The sequence below is a fragment of the Triturus cristatus genome, chromosome 1_2, assembly GCF_964204655.1.
Source record: "Triturus cristatus chromosome 1_2, aTriCri1.1, whole genome shotgun sequence".
Classification (NCBI taxonomy): domain Eukaryota; kingdom Metazoa; phylum Chordata; class Amphibia; order Caudata; family Salamandridae; genus Triturus; species Triturus cristatus.
This window is the reverse complement of record NC_140580.1, coordinates 189,373,927-189,397,899: the sequence shown is the minus strand read 5'-3', so window position 1 is coordinate 189,397,899 and position 23,973 is coordinate 189,373,927.

The window sequence follows — 23,973 nt, the reverse complement described above, 5'->3', positions numbered from 1 at the left end:
GTTTACCTCTACCTGGAAACCACCACTGCAAACTGTACCCTATTGCCCATTCTGCGAGCTAAAAATCGAATCTGTCGCACACTTTCTATTTGAGTGTCGAGTCTATATGGCCCCTAGACGGAGGTGGTTGAAGCCTCTTTGTAGGAGCCTGGGAACTCGCTCACATCTGGAAGCTATAAGAATACTGCTCTCAGATACAAGACCCTTTTTTGCCATTTGTTTGGCCAAATTCCTAGGCTGGGCTTGGCGCATAAGATCTGCTAAACAACTGATGATACAGTAAAGTGTCCCTTTTTCATTTCTCATAAATTTTAAGATTATCTCGTGTAAATATGAAATGTTTTTAATGGTAATACGAATTGTAAATTGCTTTGTTTCGACCATTGTTTTTATGCTGTCATGTTTTGCTTTTATGATATGTTTCTATATCGAAATAAAGCTTTACTACTACTACTACAAAAAACTGAAAATCAGTTTCTGCGCTATTTATTAGGGGTTCCCAAATCATCAGCAACTTATATTATACACATTGAGCTGGGTCTATTGTACATTTCTGATGTTATTAAAATCACGCCTATATTATTGTGGCATAAAATTTAGGTTACCCCTGAGACTCCACTAAACAGAGATCTAATTATTGACTGTCTTAAACTTGATGGAACAAGTAATATTAAATGGCTCACCTATGTAAAGAATATGTTAACGGACCTCGGACATCCAGAGTTTTTTGTGAGGCCATCAAGTATGGAAATGGTGTCCAGAAAGACTTTAAGAGAGCTGGCTCTCAACCATCTAACAAATATCAGGTGGAATCTGGAAAAAACCAAACATACAGTTACTGAATACCAGCAAATAAATGTACATGAAGGGCTCCAAGGGTACCTGTCGATCCAGCCAAGCTGTTACGCCCGAATGCTATTGACCCGCTTTAGATTTGGCACTTTTTACCGTATGATCACCTTTCCTGTTTGCAACAATTGGTCAAATGAAATTTTAGTGTGCCCCTGTGATGATATCTCTGCTCAATCAAATATCCACTGTGTTTTATTTTGTACATTTTATCAGATGCCTAGGGGGGCTTTTCTGAAACCTATTTTAAAGGCTTGGGGTATCCGTACGTGTAGACCAGCTATGATTAGGCTACTACAGCTAGGAAACAAATTCATTATCTCTGCTGTAACTAGCTTTTTAAAACTGGTCATCAAGTTTCGGAACTCAATGCAATCACCTTGAGTACTAACCCTACATTTTAGACCATGTTGTTTTCTGAGGAATACAAGTTATCTTTTAAATGCATTTTTATGACTTATATATGACAGTTATATCAACAATACCTCTAATTCAGGTGACTGTTAATAATTGTATTTAGTGTTCATTGTACTTTTCAATGTATGCTTTTATGATTTTAATTTGAAAATCGAATAAAGCTTTCTTGAACTGAACTGAACTGAGTGTTAGGGAATCTTAGCCACGCCAGTGGCATGGCCTAGCCCCCTCTAACTCTTCAGTAAAGACTTTCTCCATGTTGGATTTTGGAAGAATAATGCTTTCTGAAACAAAAATATGTATCACACTTTAGAGGAAGTGGTAATACACCTGGGTGGTACCCTGCATCCCATTGGTCAGGAGCGCCCAGGAACACTGAGTAAATATGGAAGAGTTGCCAGGCAACTCAAATCCCTGCCTGGAATAATCAAGAAAAGGACCGTCCTGCTTGAACCTCTGGTCTGCACGCCAAGAGAACTGCACTCATAAGGACTGCACCTGCTGCACACTTTGGAACTCCAGCCCTAAAGACTTTGCCTTGCCAAAAAAGAATTAAGGAGGAGTTCCCTCAAAGCAACAGGTACACAATAGCAACAAGAGAACTACTGCTTTAGACAACAAGGAGAAGAAGGACTGCCCTGCTGGAACCATGTTCTGCACACAAAGGAATGCGCTCTGAAGGACTGCACCTGCTGCACAATATACAACTATAGCCGGAAGGACTTTGCTTGCTTCACAAGGATTAAGGAGTGGACTCTCTGTAAGCAATAAGTTAACAGCGCTCCCTTGCAGCATCTCCACCAAGAAGCCCCATCCTGGAGTGCGTCCAGTGCACTTTTAAGGATTTGGCCAGGTGTGTTATGGGAATTGTAGTCCCAATTTACCAAGGATTATCTCACAGATTCTAGACACCTGGATTGGTGTTGTGGACAGTTTGAACCCTCAAGAAGACCTTCTGAAAAAAGATCCAGATGTTTGGAGAGGTTTTTGTAAAAAGCTTTAAAAGTTGTCTAGGTGGATTGTGGCAGTTGCAGTCACAGACCCCAAGAGGCAAACCAGAGCGTCTGAACCCTTGACTGGTGCCGTGGACCAATTTCCTGCATCAAGAAGAACTTCTGGAAGAAAGTGTAAAGAGCACTTGACTTTGTCCCATTCCAGCACATCCTTTCTTAACCCTTTGAGTGCTATTTGCTTCTAAGTGCTAGTTTTAGTTTTGATCTTCAAAATTTCATATATTTGGTTCCCTGCATTGGAGTTTTGTAGTTTTGGTGTCTATTTGTTCTTAAAAATATAGCATATTTTTATAAATTGGCATGGTATTTGTGCTGTGTTGTGTCTTAGTTAATGTATTGTTGATTTTAAATGCTTTACACACCTGTCTTCTAAGTTAAGCCTGCCTGCTCGCAGACACCTACCAAGTGTTGAGCAAGGGAATCATTTATTGAGACTTTGCCTGGATCTTATATTGTGATTGTGGCCTTATTACTAGTGGTAGGTGCCTAACTAATCCTACTAATAAACCACTTTCAATCACTGTCATATCCTGGTTTCTGAAATCTTATTTAAACCTGGACACCTGCTCCCCCCACACCCACACACCCACACAATACTTCTCTATGGATGGCACCTCTTGTTCAAGATGCTCCTGCATGTTCTTGGAGCTAAGTGCTAGCTACAGAAAATAGCTAAAGTAAAATAAGTAATGCAATGTTTACATACCTGCCTTCGTCATTATAACACTCTGGATGTTGCTGGATTTCTTTCTATAAAGAATTGTGTAAGTCAATAAGGTGAACTCATAGGCTATTGTTTATATTAGCCTCACTGAAAACCAAGGAAGAAATAGAGAGATAAATAGAGAGAGAGAGAGAGAGAGAGAGAAAGAGAGAGAGAGAGAGAGAGAGAGAGTAGTGTGGTTGGTGTATATGTTATTTTTTTCTCATAGCATAACATCAACTGTTTGTGACTCCTCTTGGCATCAATAACTACTTTGGCCAGCAGAGCTACACTGCTTGTTGGGGGTACACCTACAGTAAGTACAGCAATCACGTATGAGGTAACCTACCATCATACCTGATTATATGGAACCACTTCAGGTTCCCATGTGTCCTCGCCCTGATACACAAGTCTCCCAGTCTCAGAAGCCACAGCCACTCTGGTGCTTCATTCATCTGTCGCAGTCCCTCTAGGTCCATGTCCAGCTGCCCATCACTCCATGTCTACGTTCTGTCTTTGTTTGTTCTTTCTCATGTATTTGTGAATATGCCTCTCTGTACCAAAATTAGTACCTTCTTGGTGGAGCTCTTGCATCAATGTTTGTGCCTCCTCCCCAATAAAAAGTGATCGTGCCTCCCTAGCCTGTGTTAGAGCATGTACATCCATGTCCAGTGTATTTTTGTAATGGTTTCAGTGTTCATCTTGCTCTACTCGCATTCCACTGTCTACATGTCCACGTGTGAGTGATTATGTCTCCTTATTATGGTGTCCGCATTTGCCATTTCCTATTAGATTGGAGGTATCCGCTTTTTCAATAGCAGTCTTGCTCTGAGCCAAAAGAAGTGTCTGTCTTTGTCAAGCCCTGATTATGAGTCAGCCGGAGAATGTTATTTTATGTTCTGACTTGTAATTTTGGTCGATTTTTTATTGCTATGATTAGTGATTTGTATGCACACCCTTTGTACATTATTATTAATGGTCATTTTTCTGACACAGTTTATCTCTTCAGTGGCACAAGTTAAGAATGTTCTCTTCCCCCCTCCTTTTCCTTTTAGCTATAGAACCTTCCTCTCCTAAACCTTTTCAAATCTGATCCACTTTTAATTGTTTTGTTATGTAAAACACTAATGTTAACATTTTGCATATGCTGATGATGTTTTATTATTTGCTTCAGATCTGGTTATCTCTATAGCTGTTATGATAACTATACTTTATAATTATTGAACGGTATCTGGTTATACATTAATTTTAAACACAACTGAATCATTTCTGCTGAAAATACACTCTACACCAGATATGATTAATCATCATACTGTCTTTTGGTATCAAATTAAAGTGAAGTATCCAGGAATACTGTTTGCTCATACTGTAAAGCTTGCCTCAGATCTTAACATTAAGTACATTATCATTAAAATAAAATAAAAAGTTAATGAATGATCCACTCTTCTTTTAAGCTGGTGGGGAGATCTCTTATCCACGCTACTATTGATTTTTGCAGTTCCTTTTTTATAAAAATCTTCAAAGTGCTATACCCAATTTTGTATGAAATTATAAAACTCCTACAATAAGGTATTCCAAAATTAATTGTAGTAAAGATAATGGTGGATTGGGTTTACCAGACTTGTATAATTATAACACTGCTTTTATTATATGACAAGGTTCTTTATACATGATTCACTATTGAAGAACATATTTCTAACCTGTATCTCCTACCTTCAATTTTGACTACATCCAATAGCAAAACATTATCAAAATTCTCTTCTTGGTAAAGCTACAAAAAGAACGCTTTTAAATTATGATGCTCTATATCATACAGGTATCAAATATTCTGAGAGAGCTTTGTTGTGTTCAAAAACAACAATCAAAGTAACCCACGGTATCCTTTTTTGGACCTCTGGATTGATGCTTGATCTTTTTATTTAGCAGACATACGTCAAGGGGCTGCTTTTATATCTTTTGCAAACCTTCACAGATAATTTATATTGATTAGCTCTTTTTGAATATGGTAAATATGATACTTAATGCATATATATAGATTTAATTCATTTCCTAATGCTTTACCTATCACAAAGATTTCTGAAATTGGATTGTGCCGAAACATATTCACCAGATTTGGTCCTGTTGTTTCTAAAGTTTATAAGAAATTATTTTCAAATCATATTGCTAATAAGCAGACAATTAAAGGTCATTGTAATGCGGAATTTTCTCTTGCTCTTTCTCTTAAACAAACAAAGCAGGTATGATATACATGATTTGTTAGCTGTCTCTCTCTACCCATCCGATATGTCTATTATATACAATTGTTCATGTACCTCTGTTAAACTTTATAAGGCCAAGTCAGCTGATGATTCTCTATATGGGACCTGTAATAACAAAATTGGTTCACTGAGACGTGTTATACGATTGCCCTATTTTATTGAAATTTTGGTCAAAGTATGGATTATGACTTGTAAATGTTTTAATATTTCCTATAATGTTTCTGGTTCTGTAGTTATTTGTATATTTTGCAATTTTCTCTTCTTTACAGAAGGCAGTGAGAAACTGTTTGATTTCTTAGTCTCTTCAGCAATTAAGTCCAAGAACCTCTAACAGGAGAGCCAATAAATGAGTATCTAGTCATAGGTGGTGGGCGTGGATAACCTCTACAAGACAAGGTGGCAGATTATCTTCTCCTAGCCCCACTAGCTCTTCATGTAAACATTAAGCCTGTTGGAAACCACTTGATTATTATGTTTCTCACGCTATTGAACTATTTATGATTATATATTTGTTAAGGGCGAGCTTTATGGCTTTAAATTATTTTCTCTGAAATTCTTTTAGTAGCTCACTTTCTTAATGTATTTCTTTTCTGTCCTTTTAATCAAATGCTGCATATTCATTTGGGCAATTGCTCTATATATGTACATAATATTATTGTATTTGTACATGCTAATATCGCTTTTCACTATACCATACTCTTTTGCATGTTTATTTTGCTGTTCGCCTGAAAATTCTAATAAACATATATGGACATATGAGCCAGTTGGAGTGGAAGTACCACATGCAATTGCACTTATTTTAAGTGGGCTGGTGTTCCTGCATTTGAGTTTCCCGGGTACCGAACGTGGGTGCATGTTAACAAGCCAGGCGATAAAATTATCGCTGCTTTAGCGGCAGAAAACGGCCGCTAAAACAGCGATAATGGGCTTGATAATATGCTCTGTGGAATTCCAATTGAAGCCCATGTTAGATGTGAAGGACATCTAACATGGGCTTCAATTGGAATTCCATAGAGCATATTATCAAGCCCATTATCGCCGTTTAAGCGGCAGTTTTCTGCCGCTAATGCGGCGATAATTTTATCGCCTGGCTTGTTAATATGCCCCGTGATTTGACAGGGTGGTAATTCTGTCCAATAGCATTGCATGAGGCTTTGGCAGCAGCAGCAGCCAAGTCTCGTTCCCTGTTTTATTCTTTTTCTCTGGCAGGAGAAGAAAATAATGCTTTCCACTGCCAGAACTTAGGTTTCCCTTCTCTTCATGCTTACATGTACTACTTGCTCGGAAACGGGACTAAGCACACGGTGACAGGTTTGACAAAGAAAAACACAAATGGAACATGCAGATTAGAAATATAAATATAGTTGAAAGGAGTAGGTAACAAACTGAATAAAGGGTACACGGTTCAATAGCAAATACAAAGATAATATAGCTGAATAAAGTAAAGGGCACATATTTCAATAGCAAATGCTGCTATGAAAAATGTAATTAAATGAAAAAAAGAGTTAGTGAAACTTTAAGATTTTCTGAAGCCAAGTTTCATAAAGAAAGTACCTATGCTTTTGGTATTGCATATGTGATGGCAAAGTCTATTGCGGTCCTCACTGTAGATGGAGAAGGCGCATTCTTGTGTGTCTGGTTGCATATGGGATAAAAGAGATAAAGGATGAGTGTGTGAGTTTCAGGTACAATATAAACATGGTTCTATACTAGAGCACCAGAATGTACATGCGGCGCCTGCATTCATGACTGTGCTGACTGTGCACGCCCATCACACTGCCTGCTGTGCTGTTCAGCAATTGGGATCTAGCTGGAGCAACATTGGCGTGAACAGATTTAGATTTGGATACTGAAAACTAACACCAAACAAATAGCAGCTCTGAAGTGGGCATGTGAGTAGGAGAGTAACCTTTACAGTTATGTTATTTGCATTCAACTGTCGTTTATAAAAACATAATAATATACTCTCAACAGACAGTGAATAATTTAAGATCAATCCATCCCTGAATTAATTTGAATGCTGTTTATTTTAAGCAGATGGCAAAATGTGATAGATGTAGGATTTTTTTTAGAGCTATGTAAATCTTGTTGAAGTTCGTGGGGCCCTGTAGGCAACCATAGGGCTGGTACAGGTACTATGATAAAGCAAAGGAGAGAACTATAGAGACAGCATAGGTGATTGCAGTGGGCGGTGCCAGCATTGGAATTCACTGACAGCAGCCTCCAAAAAACAGCTGGTCACTTTATTTAAAAATTAAGCAGATGTTATGGTATATCAGGAAGTGGTTCTGGCATGGGTCTGGCTCAATCAGTGTGTGTAACAATGATTTCCTGTGCCTTCAGCTTGTACTTTAGGAAGTGTCGGACAAATCGTGTGAATGGAGAGTCAAAGATTTCAAAAACAAGAAATGTTACCTAGACGCTGTAAAGAAATTGTGTATGTTATTTACATTTGGATTATTTTAAAAGAGATGCATGTTTACTATTCCGACAAGCCATTCTGTGGTCTTATTATGCCTTAAAATGTCTTAAAATGAGTGTCTGTCCTGAAAAAATATCCACTTGAAGCCCTGGGGTTTCTCAAGTTGTTTAAGAACATCCCTACTCATTAGTGTTTTTGCAGCTGCAAATTTGAAATAAATACAATGACTTCTTCAACTTCTTCATCTTACTTCAGTCTACTATGCCCAAGGCTAAAATCCGCATTATTGTATGATTTGGGGTATTTGACAGACGACAACAAAGGAAAATTAAATAAATAAATAATTTTACCTCGTCTATCGAATCCCCCCCACCTGGCACCACCACCACCACCCTTACCTGCATGGGCCGCTCCTGGGCAAGACTTCAGATTAAGCCATCACCTCCTATCAATAACCCTCAACATTAGCTATATATTGTCTCACTGAAGTTAACACTGTGAAATTTGCCAGGTTCTGAATAGGACAGCTGAGTGTGGAATTCTGGGGCCAATTATGATCATGGCGGTCAAGGAACCACCTTTGCTTTCTGGCGGTCCACCCGCTGAAATACTCTGTGGGCGGTGAGACCTCCTCCAAGCCACAGTCACCGGTAAGATTGCTACTCCCGCTGCAGGTGAGGCAGTCAATCAAAGCGGTTCCCACTCCTGCACCGCTGTCCTGATTAAGACCAGCCTTTCCACCAATCAGTTGATGACGAGAAAGTGCCATGAAAAGGTTGGTGGAAAGGCAGGTAATGAGTCAAAAAATGGCTCTAGGGCGAATGTGCCCTTGTGTGCTGTAGCTGGTGCCAATGAAGTGGCCTCCGATGCCATCATATATGCACACAACAAACATCCTTAGGGTAGGGGAACCAGGAACCATATGGGAACACACAAGCACACTTTTCACTTTCAAATCCACTGTTTATTCTACCAAGACACGTTTCGGCTCCAATGCCTTAATCAATTGCTGTAAAATAAATGAAACGCCACATGGTTGGATAATGCTTTTAAAACGTCCAAGAGATGCTCCTGTTGGTAGGTTACGGGGAAGCAAAGAGAGAACTACGCCGTCTAGATAAAACACCATATTTTGGCAGCCATCTTGGGTGAAATGCCGCAATATTTGGTATATCACCATACGGGCTTCATTGCTATGTTCAAATTGTCATTTTGTACTCAAGTAAATGTAAATCCCACCATGGGTGGGAACACAATGAGCCGGTATTGCATCATAATAGCTCAATTCAACTGGCTTGATACACAAATTCTCTCCTTAACAATCACGCTTTGTATGAGCCACGTCCCCATTCCTTTCAGGAGCAGCTTTTTAACATAGTCACATGCTCAGCGCTCAGCGCTCAATCCCGCTAATCCCAATAGAGCTATTACCATGCAGTTTCAAACAATACTTTTGCTGTAAAACGAGTGCCTCACCTCTGTCGCAAATTCACTTGTAATCCATGACCCCCATGGGTCCTTCATCCAGACGCCGAGGTTCTGGCTCACTGCTGAACACGCCCGCTCGACTGGAACAACATCCATGAATCCCATGCATCATTCCTTCAAAGTGCAGTGGTTCTGGCTGTAGTCCCCATAGACTTTGTTTCCAAAGTCCAACAAAAACTGTAGCACTCTTGTTAGGTGGGTTCTCTGTTTGTGAGGATGGACTCACGCTGCATACACACAACAAATCTCCCTAGTGTAGGAATACATGGGCACGTTTTTCAATTCCAAATCCACTGTTTATTCTGGCAATATGCATTTCTGCTCTCATGCCTTTATCAATTGCTGTAAAATAAATAAAACACACATGGTTGGATAATGCTTTTAAAATGTGTGTTAATAGGCGCTATTGCTGGCATCCTGCCCTGCACCACCTGCGTTCAGGGGCAATCCAGAAAACTACAACCTTTCCCTGCCTGCAGGGAAAGGGAAGAAGTGCATGGATCTTACATGCAGGGAGCTGCATTTCAATGCAGCTCCCTTCGTGTGAGAGCAATGCCGCCTCCTGCAGACTAACTTACAGACTCACTGAGACTCATACAACCACTCACAGATCCACTCATACACCCAGTCACTTTCCCACTCAGAGACTCACACATCCACTCACCTAGCTATACAGTTACTCACACACCCACTCTCAAAGGTTACAGTTTACAGTTTGTAAATAAAATTTAGAAACATGTTGAAATCCACTTAAAAAACAAAAAGTACATAGACTTTATAATCAGGAAATAGAATTTAAAAAACCTTAGAAATTCAATGAAAAAAAACAAAGGTGACGGGGATGTTATAGTGAGGTTCAGATTTCACTTGTACAAATCCAGGGAAATTCAGCAGTTATAGTTACCTTAACTAACTATAACCTACCCCCTGCAATACACTGCTCTTGACCTCACATATTACATCACACATGAGATGGTCAGTGACATTACTGATAACATCATTGATGACATCTCAAATTACATCACTGTATTGATATTCTTGACAAAGATGTTGCTGCATCACAATATTTTTATATCACAATATTTGTTTTCCAATATTTCTGGATCCTGATATTTACAATTCGATAATTTGTCCAAATACTTCTAGATTTATTTAAAAGGATCCATGCAGATTCCATTAATGACACCAAAGTGAGAAAAAAGCAAAGCCTGACAGTATCTCTCCCATTCATTTTAGGTCAGGTTCCAGGCCTAACCAGACACTCACATACCCACTCATACACCCACTGGGACACTCATGCACTCAATCACACACTCACTTTCAAAGGTTACACAAAATTTAAAAACCTTAGAAATTCACTGAAAAAAAAGTTACAGGGATGTTGTGGTTAGGAAATAGAATTGAAAAAACCTTTGAAATTAACTGAAAAAACCAAAGGTTACAAGGATATTACGGTTAGTCTCAGATTTCACTCGTACAAAACCAGTGAAATTCAGCAGTTGTGGTTACCTGAGGTAACCATAACTTACCCCCGTAATGCACTGCTCATGTCTTCACATATTACTCATGACATGGTCAGTGACATCACTGATGACATCATCCACAGAACCACTCACACATCCATTCACATCCTATAGAACATATCTTGCACTGACTTCCACTCTCATACAACCCCTCACATACCCATTCACAGACCCATGCCAGTATTCGCTCAACCAACCGCTCAACCATAGAGCCACTTACACAACCACTCACTCATAATGCTACTCATGCACCCACTCACACACCAATTCAGCCACTCACCTATCCAGTCTTACAGACATACCCCCTTTACACACCCTTACCCTTACCACCACTCACACACCAACTCAATTACCCATTCAGAAGCTCACAAAGCTACTCTCTCACCCATACAGGTACTCCCACTCCCACACACTCAGCCAAACAGTCACTCACACTGCCACACACTCACCAATGCAGCTATTGATACACCTGCTCCCTTATCCATGCAGCCACTGTCACAGCTACTCACTCACCCATACAACCACTCACACACACACATAACCATTTATATTTCCATTCACACATCCATACAACCACTCACATGCCCACTCACTGACACTGTCACTCACACAGACATTCACTCTCCAAAACACCCACTCACCTATACACACACATGCAAACAGCTACTCACTCACCCATACAGCCACTCACAAACCTACTTTCTCACCCATACAGCCACTCATACAGCTACTCAGCCACCCATAAAGTCATCCATGCACCTATGCAGCCACTCACACACCCACTCACTCTCTAGAACAGCCACTCACATACCCACTCATACGACTTTACAGTCACTCACATACCCACTAACACATACACCAACACCCATACAGCCACTCGGACATCCACTGGCACATTGATACAGTTAGACAGCCACACAGATGCGATGTTAGAAATAGTATGAGTAATTACTAGCCCAGAAAGAATACTAATTGAACTTATGCTGCAACTTATTATATATCTTTAAGTCTCAAAAACATTTCCTAAACACTTAGGGCCCAATTACCAGTTTGATGGTATTGCGGCCAGACCGCCCACATGAGAACCGCTAAATATTAACTTTTTTTGCCATTGGCATGCGATTCATTCCCCAGCAAATGGAGATGCTTATAAAATAGGTATTGCAATGGGAACGTCAAAGGAAGATCCAGCATGGCATGGTCTCGAAAGTCAATGGTGTGCTGAAACCTCTTGGCATGAGGCACAAGGCAGCCCTGCAGGGCCCCCTATCTTTCATTTATGCCACTGTTTTCATGAAGGAAAGACCCCCTTGAAATAAGTGGTGGAGATGAAAGTCGTGATGTGCTTGGTGGAACCACAGTGGTCCCACCAAGCATATAAGATGCCCCTTGACTGCCTCACAACCAACAGGGAATGGCAGTTCCCAGGAGGAGTTGGGGTCCCACGCCGGCACATTCACTAGAGTCATAATGTGGTTGTCCCAAGACTGCCATCGCAGCGCCACCAAGAGTGTGGCAGTCCTCGGACGCCAGATTAGTAATTAGGCCCTTAGAGTCACAGGATGATATAATCAGTGAAGCCATCAGTGATGTAATTTTATATTCATAAGTTATGTCACCAGTGATGTCATTGACCATGTCATGAATGATGTAATATGTGTGGCCATAAATAGGACATTGAGGGGGGCGTATTCAGTATATATATGTTCTCCATCTACAACTTGGGAGCTACCCAGAGTTCCCTGTGCTTTTTTGCATACTTTAAATCTGAAAAGACATTGTTTTGATATATTTAGCCCCTAGGAATAAGAGATTGCAGCAATGCATCACCAATAGTCAAGTGAGGCTCGGAAGAAAGGGAAGAATTTTCAAAAGAGAAAACCAAGAGGAGGATAGTTTATTGAAATGGCTTGTAGGGTATAAGGTCTGGTCTTTATGAACTTCAAGATTCCAAACAGATAATAACGAGCATGCACCTGTGAAAACCGGATGTATGATGGAGCAATGCATGCCTTTACCATGCCGTCTTTACTTCGTAAATACCATAAGCACGCATGTCTTTACCATGCATGCCTTTACCTTGAACATACATAGAAATACATTAAAGTAACCATTACCACGCATACCTTCACTATGAATATATTTACAACAGTAACTTTTACCACAATTTATTTAAATGGGAAAAATTACAGTTATAGAACAAAAATATTATACATTCAGCCAAATACACTTCAATATACAGAAATATATTCTCATAAACATAAAAATTACAGTTGCATAGCACATATGCAGGCAACAGAAAAAAATACATTGCAAAACAAAACAACACCTCACAACTGTTTGCATATGTTTTTAATGTAAAAAAAAACGACGACATAGAAATGAAAGTAATATGTTTCCCTTTATACACATCATGTAAATCTGTCCCCAACCAAGATTGAGGACAAAGTCTCTGAGGAACTTCAAATACCTAGCAAAGAAACACCTACAGAATAATTATACTTTTTGTCACGTGTTTGTTCACAAACAAACACACATTACAGCAGTTATTTTACCAAAAATTGCAGTTAAACCTTGCAAAACATATATAAACAGGCATCCACAATTTTGTGATCAGTGGTACACTACTTTCTGAAGTTACCACTTGCACAGGAGTGAGCATGACACTATTTGAAACAGTGCCATCTATCTGTCACAGTAAATATGAATAAAAACGTTAGTATATGTTAAAGGAGAATAACGTGATAGCTAAAGAATTGTAATTAATTCTTTTAAAATGTTCTCAATTTATTTTGTACGGAGTACATCAATTGTACGAACATTTTGATTTGTCAATAAATAGAAATTTGTGAAAACTGTAATTGAAAGTAAATGTAAAAATGTCATGGCAAAACGAAAACTTTCAGTATAATAAATGAAGAGAAATTTCTACTATTTTTTCTCAATCAATATGTATTCAAAGAAGATCCATACAGTCACTGTGTGAACAATATCGCTATTCCAAATCCAACAACTGTTATCTCAGGGAAGGTGCTGGACAGTGGCTGGGGGCAAGTTTTATATTCCTACCCGGCCAAGTGTTACCTCAGGGAAGGTACTGGGCAGTGGGTGGGGGGGGGAATTTACCCTTCATACTCTGTCTCATATTACCTCAGGTAAGGTGGTGGACAGTGGCTGGGGTGCAAATTTGCTATTCGTACTCTGCTGAGTGCTACATCAGGAAAGGTGCTGGCCAATGGCTGGGGGCAGGGCAACTTTACTATTCCTACGCCACCAAGTGTTACCTCAGGGAAGGTGTTGTACAGTGGCTGCTGGGGCGGCAAATTTTCTATTCCTACTCCAGCAAGTGTTACCTCAGGGAAGTTGCTGACAAGTGGGTGGGAACAAATTTACTGAATTTACAATTCTCTGCCAAGAGTTGCTTGAAGGAAGGTATTGTATAGTGACTAAGGATCTGATTTATGTTTTTACAACAAGCATTTAACAAAAAAATATACTTTGAAATCAAAACTGAAATATAAATTTTTATCACATTTCAACATATCGTACATATAACTTTTCCCACACATTTAGTTTAAAAGTATATTCACGCTAAAGAAAAACCAGGGAAAAGCTACCTTAAAACACGTTTAAGGAAATATGTTATGTTATAAAAATGTATTAAGTGTACATATACCATACGGTGTCTTGGTGCTGACTTCTCCGGAAAATGAGTGGGGAAAACCTAGTTAATAAACAACCATGTTTTGAGCTTTTTCCTGAAGGAGATCAAAGGGGGCAGGACTTTGATACGGATGGGTAGAATTTTCCAGAGCTAAATGGTTCTATTAGTAAAGCTTCTGCCACCCCAGTTAGCCTTTTGGAATCTGGGTAGCAACATTTTAATTGCCCCTGCAGAGTGCAGCAGCCTACTGGGGTTTACCATTTGAAGTAAGGTCTAAGGAAAAGAGGGCCAGTGTTATGGTGAGCCATAGAGGCCCAACAGAGGGCTTTACATTTGATAAGGCTTCTTGCAGGAAGCCAGTGAAGTCTCTGAATTTCCTGAATTACTCAGAAAAACAATTCCATAATTAAACAACTGTTACTTAAACCTAAATGTTCATTAAATCAGTACCAGATTAACCAAATAGAATTCTTGCAGCACAATAAGAAAATGACTTTTTACCTAATACATTCTTAAAAATTAAACATTATGGTGTCAATTCCGATCCTGTAAACCCGGGTACGAACCGTCGGACGGAGCGTTTTCTCCGTCCGACTCGTACCCGGGAAAAATACCATACACACATGCAAGTACGATTCGTACGCAAACACCATTGCCGTACGAATCGTAAAAATCACCGACCGACCAAAATATACCCACAATTCTGATCTGGGACGCCGCGGACGTGACGTCCGGACGGAGTCAGGCAGCGTTTCACGAACCAGCAAGTACGATTCGTGCCCACGTCACTCCGCACGGACAATATTTTACGGCAGCCAAAAACTGCCGGGAAAACAGGACGACGCGCAGAAGGAGCACCTGTACACGACGGACAGCCATGGACCCCAACCTACGTGTCATCCCGGCCCTCATAGCAGTCCACCTGGTGTACAGGAACCGACGCAGACGCTGCAGAAGGTCAGAACAACACCCAGGGGCAAGGGGGGGGGCAGGGGCAGGAAACATCACCCTCACCCAAGTCCAAAATCATACATGCCCTGCACATACCTGACCCCCAGGGCCTGGTCACTTCGGGGGTGTGGGCGTCTCCACCAAGGCCTCACAACGGAAGTCAACACGGACGCGAACCGGCAACACAACAATTGCGGTACGCACCGTACCCACGCCTCAAGAGCGTGGGTACGGGTTGTACCACGCCCACCCCAACGTCACCCCAACAATGGCGGGATGGCCCCTACCCATGCCTATAGGACGTGGGTACGGCCCGTACCGCCATTGTGGGGTGACGTTGGGGTGGGCGTGGTATGACCCGTACCCATGCTCCAAAGGCGTGGGTACGGTGCGTGCCCCACGTCACCCCAACAATGGAGGTACAGGCCATACCCACGTCCTATAGGCATGGGTAGGGGCCGTCCCGCCATTGTTGGGGTGATGTTGGGGTGGGCGTGGTACGACCCATACCCACGCTCCTAAGGCGTGGGTACGGTGCGTGCCCCACGTCACCCCAACAATCGAGGTATGTGCCGTACCCACGCCCCCAGAGCGTGGGTACGGCCCGTACCACGCATACCCCTACATCACCACTGCAATGGTGGTACGGCTCGTACCCACGCTCCCAAGGCGTGGGTACGGTGCGTGCCCTTACGTCACCCCAACAATGGAGGTACAGGCCGTACCCACGCCCCCAGAGTGTGGCTACGGGCCGTACCACGCGTACCCCGACATCACCACTGCAATGGTGGTACGGCCCATACCCACGTCCCACAGGCATGGGTACGGCCCGTACCACCATTGCAGTGGTGATGTAGAGGTACGCTTGGTACGAGCCGTACCCACGCCCTAAAGGCATGGGTATGGTACGTACCCCTACGGCACCCCAACAATGGGGGTACGACCCATACCCACGTCCAAAAGGCATGGGTATGGGCCGTCCCGCCATTGTTGGGGTGACGTAGGGGTAGGGCCCATACCCAGGCCATAGGACGTGGGTACGGGTCGTACCACGCCAGTGGCCAGACACATAGGGGTGTGTGGCCATCAGCCCCAGCAGTGCCCAGACATAGGAGGGGTGGGTGCAGAGTCCCCCCAGCAGTGCCCAGACATAGGAGGGGTGGGTTCCAATCACTCCCAGCAGTGCCCAGACATAGGAGGGGTGGGTGCCTATCACTCCCAGCAGTGCCCAGACATAGGAGGGGTGGGTGCAGAGTCCTCCCAGCAGTGCCCAGACATATGAGGGGTGGGTGCCAATTACTCCCAGCAGTGCCCAGACATGGGAGGGGTGGGTGCAGAGTCCTCCCAGCAGTGCCCAGACATAGTAGGGGTGGGTGCCTATCACTCCCAGCAGTGCCCAGACACAGGAGGGGTGGGTGCCTATAACTCCCAGCAGTGCCCAGACACAGGAGGGGTGGGTGCCTATCACTCCCAGCAGTGCCCAGACATAGGAGGGGTGGGTGCAGAGTCCTCCCAGCAGTGCCCAGACATAGGAGGGGTGGGTGCCAATCACTCCCAGCAGTGCCCAGACATAGGAGGGGTGGGTGCCTATCACTCCCAGCAGTGCCCAGACATAGGAGGGGTGGGTGCCTATCACTCCCAGCAGTGCCCAGACACAGGAGGGGTGGGTGCCTATCACTCCTAGCAGTGCCCAGACATAGGATGGGTGGGTGCAGAGTCCTCCCAGCAGTGCCCAGACATATGAGGGGTGGGTGCCAATCACTCCCAGCAGTGCCCAGACATAGGAGGGGTGGGTGCAGAGTCTCCCCAGCAGTGGACAGAGACATGGTGGTGTGTACACCATCCTACAATTAGCAAAACACCATGGGTGCATGAAGGCATACACAAAGTGCGACAATATTGAGAGTGGCATGCCAACACATCACTGACAGCAGTGTCCCACTCCCATGAGGGTGGATGTCCATCCCCCACTGCATGACACACCACATGTGGGTGTGATGACAAATGACACATGCATACCCACCCCTGGCGCTGCCAGCACAATACACACGATGAGAGCATGCAACAAGACTGTATACTCATGTGCCACCCTACTAAACTAAGAGACCAAAAGGGAACACACACTGTCACACACATTCCAGGACTGATAGGAATGTACAGGTGCTGGGGCAGCCAACAAGTTGGTGCCTCCCATGGAAGGAAAAGGGTGGAGTACCCACAGAGACAATGCCCACAATTGTCAGTCAGGTGACCAAAGACCCTGCAGAACACGTAACACATGTGTGCGAGGCTGGGAGTACACACATGCATAGGGCGTAAAAGGGAACTGGTCCACATGAAGTCATGTCAATATACTCCATACACTAGTACAGTGACCACCAAGGATGCCACAAATGATGCAGGTGGAGACATTGCTGAGCATGCATGGCCACAGTTGAAGGGATCCGTCACACACCCAGGATATGTAGACACAGCTCAGCACAACAATTGGGAAACAGCCTGCAGGGAAGATGTCAGGGTCCACAGAGGAAGGAACACACCTGGGGACAATATCACCATACAGTAAGAGCACACATGACCAAAGATTATTTGCAGAGCCCATTGTGATGGCACACAGATACCAGGGTCCACCCCATGAGCATTACACTACAACATTTCCCAGACACCTAACACATTATCACCACCCCAAATCATGGAGCAGCACCCCCAACAGCAAGTCCAGGAAAGCATTAGTGTGCAAAAGAAAATCAAAATGCTTTATTCAGCAGAAATCAAAAATGTCAAAATGATTGTCCACAAAGTCCTGGTGGGGGACACTTAGGGACGTGTCTCCCCTAGCTTGCCTGCACAGTTCACTGTACCACATCATCCACAGAAGGGGGGGCATCATGTGGGGGGGAAGGACCAGGCACCGCAGGGACAGGAGGGGCAAGGGTAGGTGTCGTGGGAGCAGGGACGGACGACTCCACCACAGGGGGTGGGGCAGCGCCAAAGGTGGTGGTGAGGATGGCGCTGCATACAGTGGCAAGGTCTCCCAGCATCTCCCCTGCACCCGAATGAACCACAGGCTCCAAGGAGGGGGGGGTTGGAGGGATGGGTTGCATTGCTCCTGGGGGAGTGTGTGGACAGGGGGGGGACTCAACTACCCTGGCCAGGCACTGCCTCCACCGCTTGCGGGGTGGTGCCACACTGGGGCTGAGGGACACACTGGCCACGAGGGACTCCTTCTCTGACAGTTGGCCAGGAGAGCTAAGGGGAGTGGTTTTTAAGGAAGTGGGTATTGAGGACTGCGGACTCCCACTGTGGCTGCTTGCCTGCCATTTGCCCCCAGACCCAGTGGGTTTGCCTACTTCCCCTGTGTGTGCATGACTGGAGGAGTGTGCTTGGCCTTCCCTGGTGGTGTGCTGCCTGTGTCTGGTGGGGTGCGTGCATGGGGACGTCTGGGTGTGCGTGGGACAGGCATGGGAGTGGGAAGTGTGGATGGTGCAGGGGTGGGGGGGGACGGAGCGCTTCTGGAGATCCAATGCTGCAGTCAGTGACGAGTCTATGGACCTCAGGAACATCCTTTGATCAGACATCGCTGCTGACATGCCCTCCAAGTACGACACCATCTGTGTCAGCAGTGTGGTGTGGCCATGGAGGACAGTAAGCATTGATGCCTGACCAACCTGCAACTGCCGCTGAATGTCCACAGACTCGGCATTGACGGCAGCAAGGGAGACAGGGGCAGGGGGTGCGGTGCCTGGCCCGAAGGAGACCTGTTGGCGCCGAGCACGGAGGGAAGGGACCCGAGCAACTGGGAGGCGGGTGATGGGAATGGAGGGGGCGGCGACAGATGGAGTGCTGCTTTCAGCTCTGGGAGCAGCGTCCGCCCCCTCTGGGAGCTCAGCCTCGGACTCATCAGCGTCATATTCGGTGGTAGGACTGGACAGGTCCTCCGCCGCACTCCCCTCCGCCTCCGTGCCACTCACTGAGCCAGACTCGCCAGCACTGGTGGCACCGCTGCTGGATCCCTCCTCAAGGTCCGTGCCAGTGTCTCCCTCGGTTTCCCCCGACGATGCTGTGGGCAAGGTGAAGAAACAGGAAAGAATCAGACACCTGTATACATATGACACATGATTCAAAACTACATAGGTCACAGTGCATAGCATGAAAGGCAACATGAGTAACATCTACAATATTACGCACATATGTAGGCCCTGCACCACACAGTTGGTTGACCCACCATGCCACTGAGAAACATTGGAGAGCATGACACAACAGCAAAGAACTTGAAATCAAATTAGACAGAGGAGCTAGCCTCTGGGGACAGTCGAGTACTGCATCTGGACCACACACCGTAGCCAAAAAAGGGATGAGCAGGAACCATGTCTTTCTACTCTTGGCACATGCTGCTTAGCTAATACATTAAACCCTGCCCAACATGACTGGGTCACTGCATGTTGAGTGTATGTTCAGATGATCTTCAAACACAGGCCAGACCTGGCAAGGACACATACGGTTTGGACATGTAGGCCTTGCCCGCACAAACCCCCCCTACCTGAGACAATGTGAGTGACACAGAGGAAGTACTTACACCTCTTACTCGGGGATTACTAAAATGACCTTCAATGAATCCTGAATGTACACGAACTAACCCTCGTGCGCCTGTCCACACATATTATTGACAAACAACCATCATCAGCATACTGGGCAGCGTTATCAAGCGCGCAGAATTTCGAGGACGCCTTTTTGTTGTCGAGTGATGGCACCGCACTATTCGGGCATCATATATAGAAGACTACTTCCAAATAGACCTACTACTACATAGACTTAGTCTCTGTTACACCTATATAGGCTTAGCACTGAAGCCTCGTTCGTTGTGCTACATACTTACTTATATACTGGATCTCCTCGCCCTTTCTTACATATTTAGCCTTGAGAAAGTCTCTAGTACCAATAAGTACTGACGAAACACGTGTTGGCTGTGTTCGCTGTGGACTTTGATTCAGCTATCAAATAAAGGAATACTCTACATCCAAATCACGTGGACCTTTCATCTCTTTAGTTTGTACTGTGGATTTTCGCAGATGATCTTTGGATATATATATATGTCTATTCTACTCTGAATAACGCAGTTTTTTGTTTTTACAAGTGGTTATTCAGTTGGACCTTCTTTGTACTTTCCATGGTTGTGCTGTATTAGCTCTACTCTGTAAGTTATATGGCCAGATTCTTACATCTGCCTGATAGGTACCCCTGGGTAGTGGGTGCCTGTAGCTAAATTAGCACCCTAGTTTATCACAACTGTACATTTTCATTGTTTCACGCCATTTAACTTTCACCTATGTACTAGTGTTTGTTTTGATGTGCAGGTCTTTTCCCATTTGGGAACACTACTACCCTACTTTATTACTGAACCATCATCAGATAGTTGTACCAAGACGCACAGGCACTGGCCACTGTGAGTATGCACAAGCCAAATTGGGTCACCCTGTACAGTGGACACATGTAGCACACTTAACGCAAATACAAATGAGGCCAGGGTACAATGCCACATAGCCCGACCTATGCTGAAGACACAGAGAATGTTCACATTGTTAGATGACACACATGATACCTAGGAAAAGGTGCCCCAGGGGACTGTAGTGGCCACAATCCTCCATGGTCCGGGATGGATATGACTGCAACAGAAGCAAACGTCCCTGAACTATGCATATCTCCCACTCATGCACATCATGTCTGAGGGCACAACATTGGTCATGCATGCTGTAAGGCAGTACACTTTTCAGACACACTCCCATGTCAGGACTCAGCATCAGTGCCAACTAACATGGACCCCACATTGACTGAACTGGCCAGGGCACAGGCATGGACCCAACACATGTTACACACCACCCCCACACATGATGCTGCAAGCATTGGGCACTTGGATTAACTGGCAGCCTAGATAACCTTGTGCAAGAGTGACTACACACGGACCAGGGAACACATGTCAAGGAGGGGAAGGGAGGAAGAACAGCAATGGTTGACTTGGTGGAACAGGATATGTACTGCACATATGAACCCTGGCAGTGTATCCATGCAACTGCGCACTTCCAATAGCTGGTGACACACAACAAACACACATGTACCTACCCATTTCCTGCTGCTTCTTCTCCGCTAAGCGCCTATCCAAGTCAGGGAAGACCACCGCCAGGACACGCTTCATCTGGTGGGTCAGACGCCGGCGCCCACGGTTCTTATGGATCTCTGGTGAGTCCCCCAGCAGGACCCGGGCGATCCTCCTGGTCCAGCGCCGGATATCCTGCCAGCGTTTGCTCACCTGGGCCAGGCGCCGCCTCCAACCCTCCACCGACCTCACGGCACTGACGGCTTGCTTCCAAATCTCCCCCTTGGCATACACGCCTACCTGTGAGGATGAAAAAGTGAGCCAACATCAATACACCTGCTCCATGTCACAGAGACACACATTTGAACAATTTGGCTGGTTGGAACAGGGCATAGTATGCAGCAAACTCATTGCACCTTTGTCATAGGGACATCATCCTCTGGGGAAGGCCAAATGCACTACGTGGCATTGGAAGTACACAGGTGGAATGAGGGGTGCAACACAATCACTGATCCCGGCTCACACTGTGCATCATAAGCTACACCACGATTATGTACAGCACCTCAAAGCAGTCACATGCCCCAGGCCACTGACGCAACCTCAGCAGGGTACACAGACACACACTGGCACAGGACAATCACCTGCCATTGGCAACTGTGGGTACAAACATCACTCTGCACATGTGCCACTAGACTGGGGGGTGTCACAGGTGTGGGGCAGGCTCAGCACGTCAGACACACAGCACTGCTCCCTGCTCACATCAGATGGGTAGGGTATATGCATCCCTCATGCAGCTGGGGTGCAACACTCCACATAGACACTCACCCACATGACAGGGGACTTACACACACACCAATGTCCAGGGGACGAACACATCATTTGGACACTCTCACCACAGGTACACTCAACTCACACACATCTGTGGGTACAGTCACCTGTCACACTGGGGGGAACACAGAATCAGATCAGGACTGTAGAAACAATATTCCCAAGAGGATTAGCCAGGCTGAATGTGGCATGCACCATGCAGTGATTGTCACAGTAAGCACCATGCAAGTGAGGAGTGCAGACATGCACTACAGCATGCTCTGCATGGGAGACATGAGGCATCCCCCCCGGGACCCACTCTAAAGAACATTGCATGTCTGTCACACCTGGACACAATGCCAGAAGTGACAGTCACAAAAAAGGGGCACAGTCTGAGCTAATGGTCTCCCATACAGGCAAGGGTACTGTGGGAGGATCACGTCCAGCAGGGCCTGGTTCTCCTCCTGGGTGAATGGCTGGGCCCTCTCCACAGACCTGGACATGGTGCCAGAGGAATCACGAGCAGCAGCAGTGGTGTGGAATGAAAGGTTGTGCAGGCAAGTGCTCTCTAATGGGGCATGGCTGCCTTATATTTGCCTTGCTGGCCTGTTTCATTTACAGGAGTACAGAGTGATTGGTCAATCTCATTTGCATCCTACGTTTCCTCCAATCCCTTTAAACCGACCCCAATGGGTGCCTTTGCATGTTATAAAAAATGAGCATGATGTCAAGTCAACAACCACTTTGCAACTTTGTATATTGTCTCCAACCGACTTCTGCAGGCCACCTGATGAACAAATTTGAACTTGAAGCTGGGTCTCCATGGCAACCAGCATGCATTTAGGCCCTTATAATTGTCCCTCATGTGTCCCCTATGTAATTTCACTATACACACACAGGTACAACGCCCCTAGGGCACCACTATTCCAGTGATACGGTCCGTACAGGCGTCTGTTGGGTCTGTATCCCCATGGTAGTGTTGCCCTAGGCGTACGCCATGGTGATACGGTCCGTACACGCGTGTGTAGGGTCCGTACCACCATGGGTGTGTCGCCGTAGGCGTACGCCATAGGGATACGGACCTTACACACGTGTGTACGGACCGTATCACCATGGCGTACGCCTACGGCAACACTACCATAGTGGTACGGACCCTACACACGCGTGTACGGACCGTATCACCATGGCGTACGCCTCCGGCAACACTACCATAGTGGTACGGACCCTACACACGTGTGTACGGACCGTATCACCATGGCGTATGCCTACGGCAACACTACCATAGTGGTACGGACCCTACACAGGCGTGTATGCACACCAGGACACATGTGGAATCAGACATAACGTGTGTATGTATGCATCGAACATGGACTTGCGAGACAAGGACATATCTGTGTAGTATCAATGTATGTGTGATCAGTTTTGACATGTACCCCTTCATGGCAAGGTGTGTGGTCTGTCCTTTTTTCAGGGACATGTGACCTGTGCCTCTAGTGTTCCGCAACCTGTCTGTATGATAAACATCCTTCTTCTGCACACATGTGGATGTCTGTCACTCCTGTAATGCGTCTGCCTGTTCACTTACACTGGCCCACAGCTAGTTTCATGCCATGTCATGTTGAGCTTGTGAATCCACGTTTGTAGCTGGCTCTTGGTAGGAGTGTCACCTGCCTGGCATACGTGTCCAGGATATATTGCACAGACCTGACTCTGCATGTAGCATATGTGTATTGGCTGTTCAACATGTGCTCAGTACATTGACAGTGTTGTCGTACTGTACTCACTCT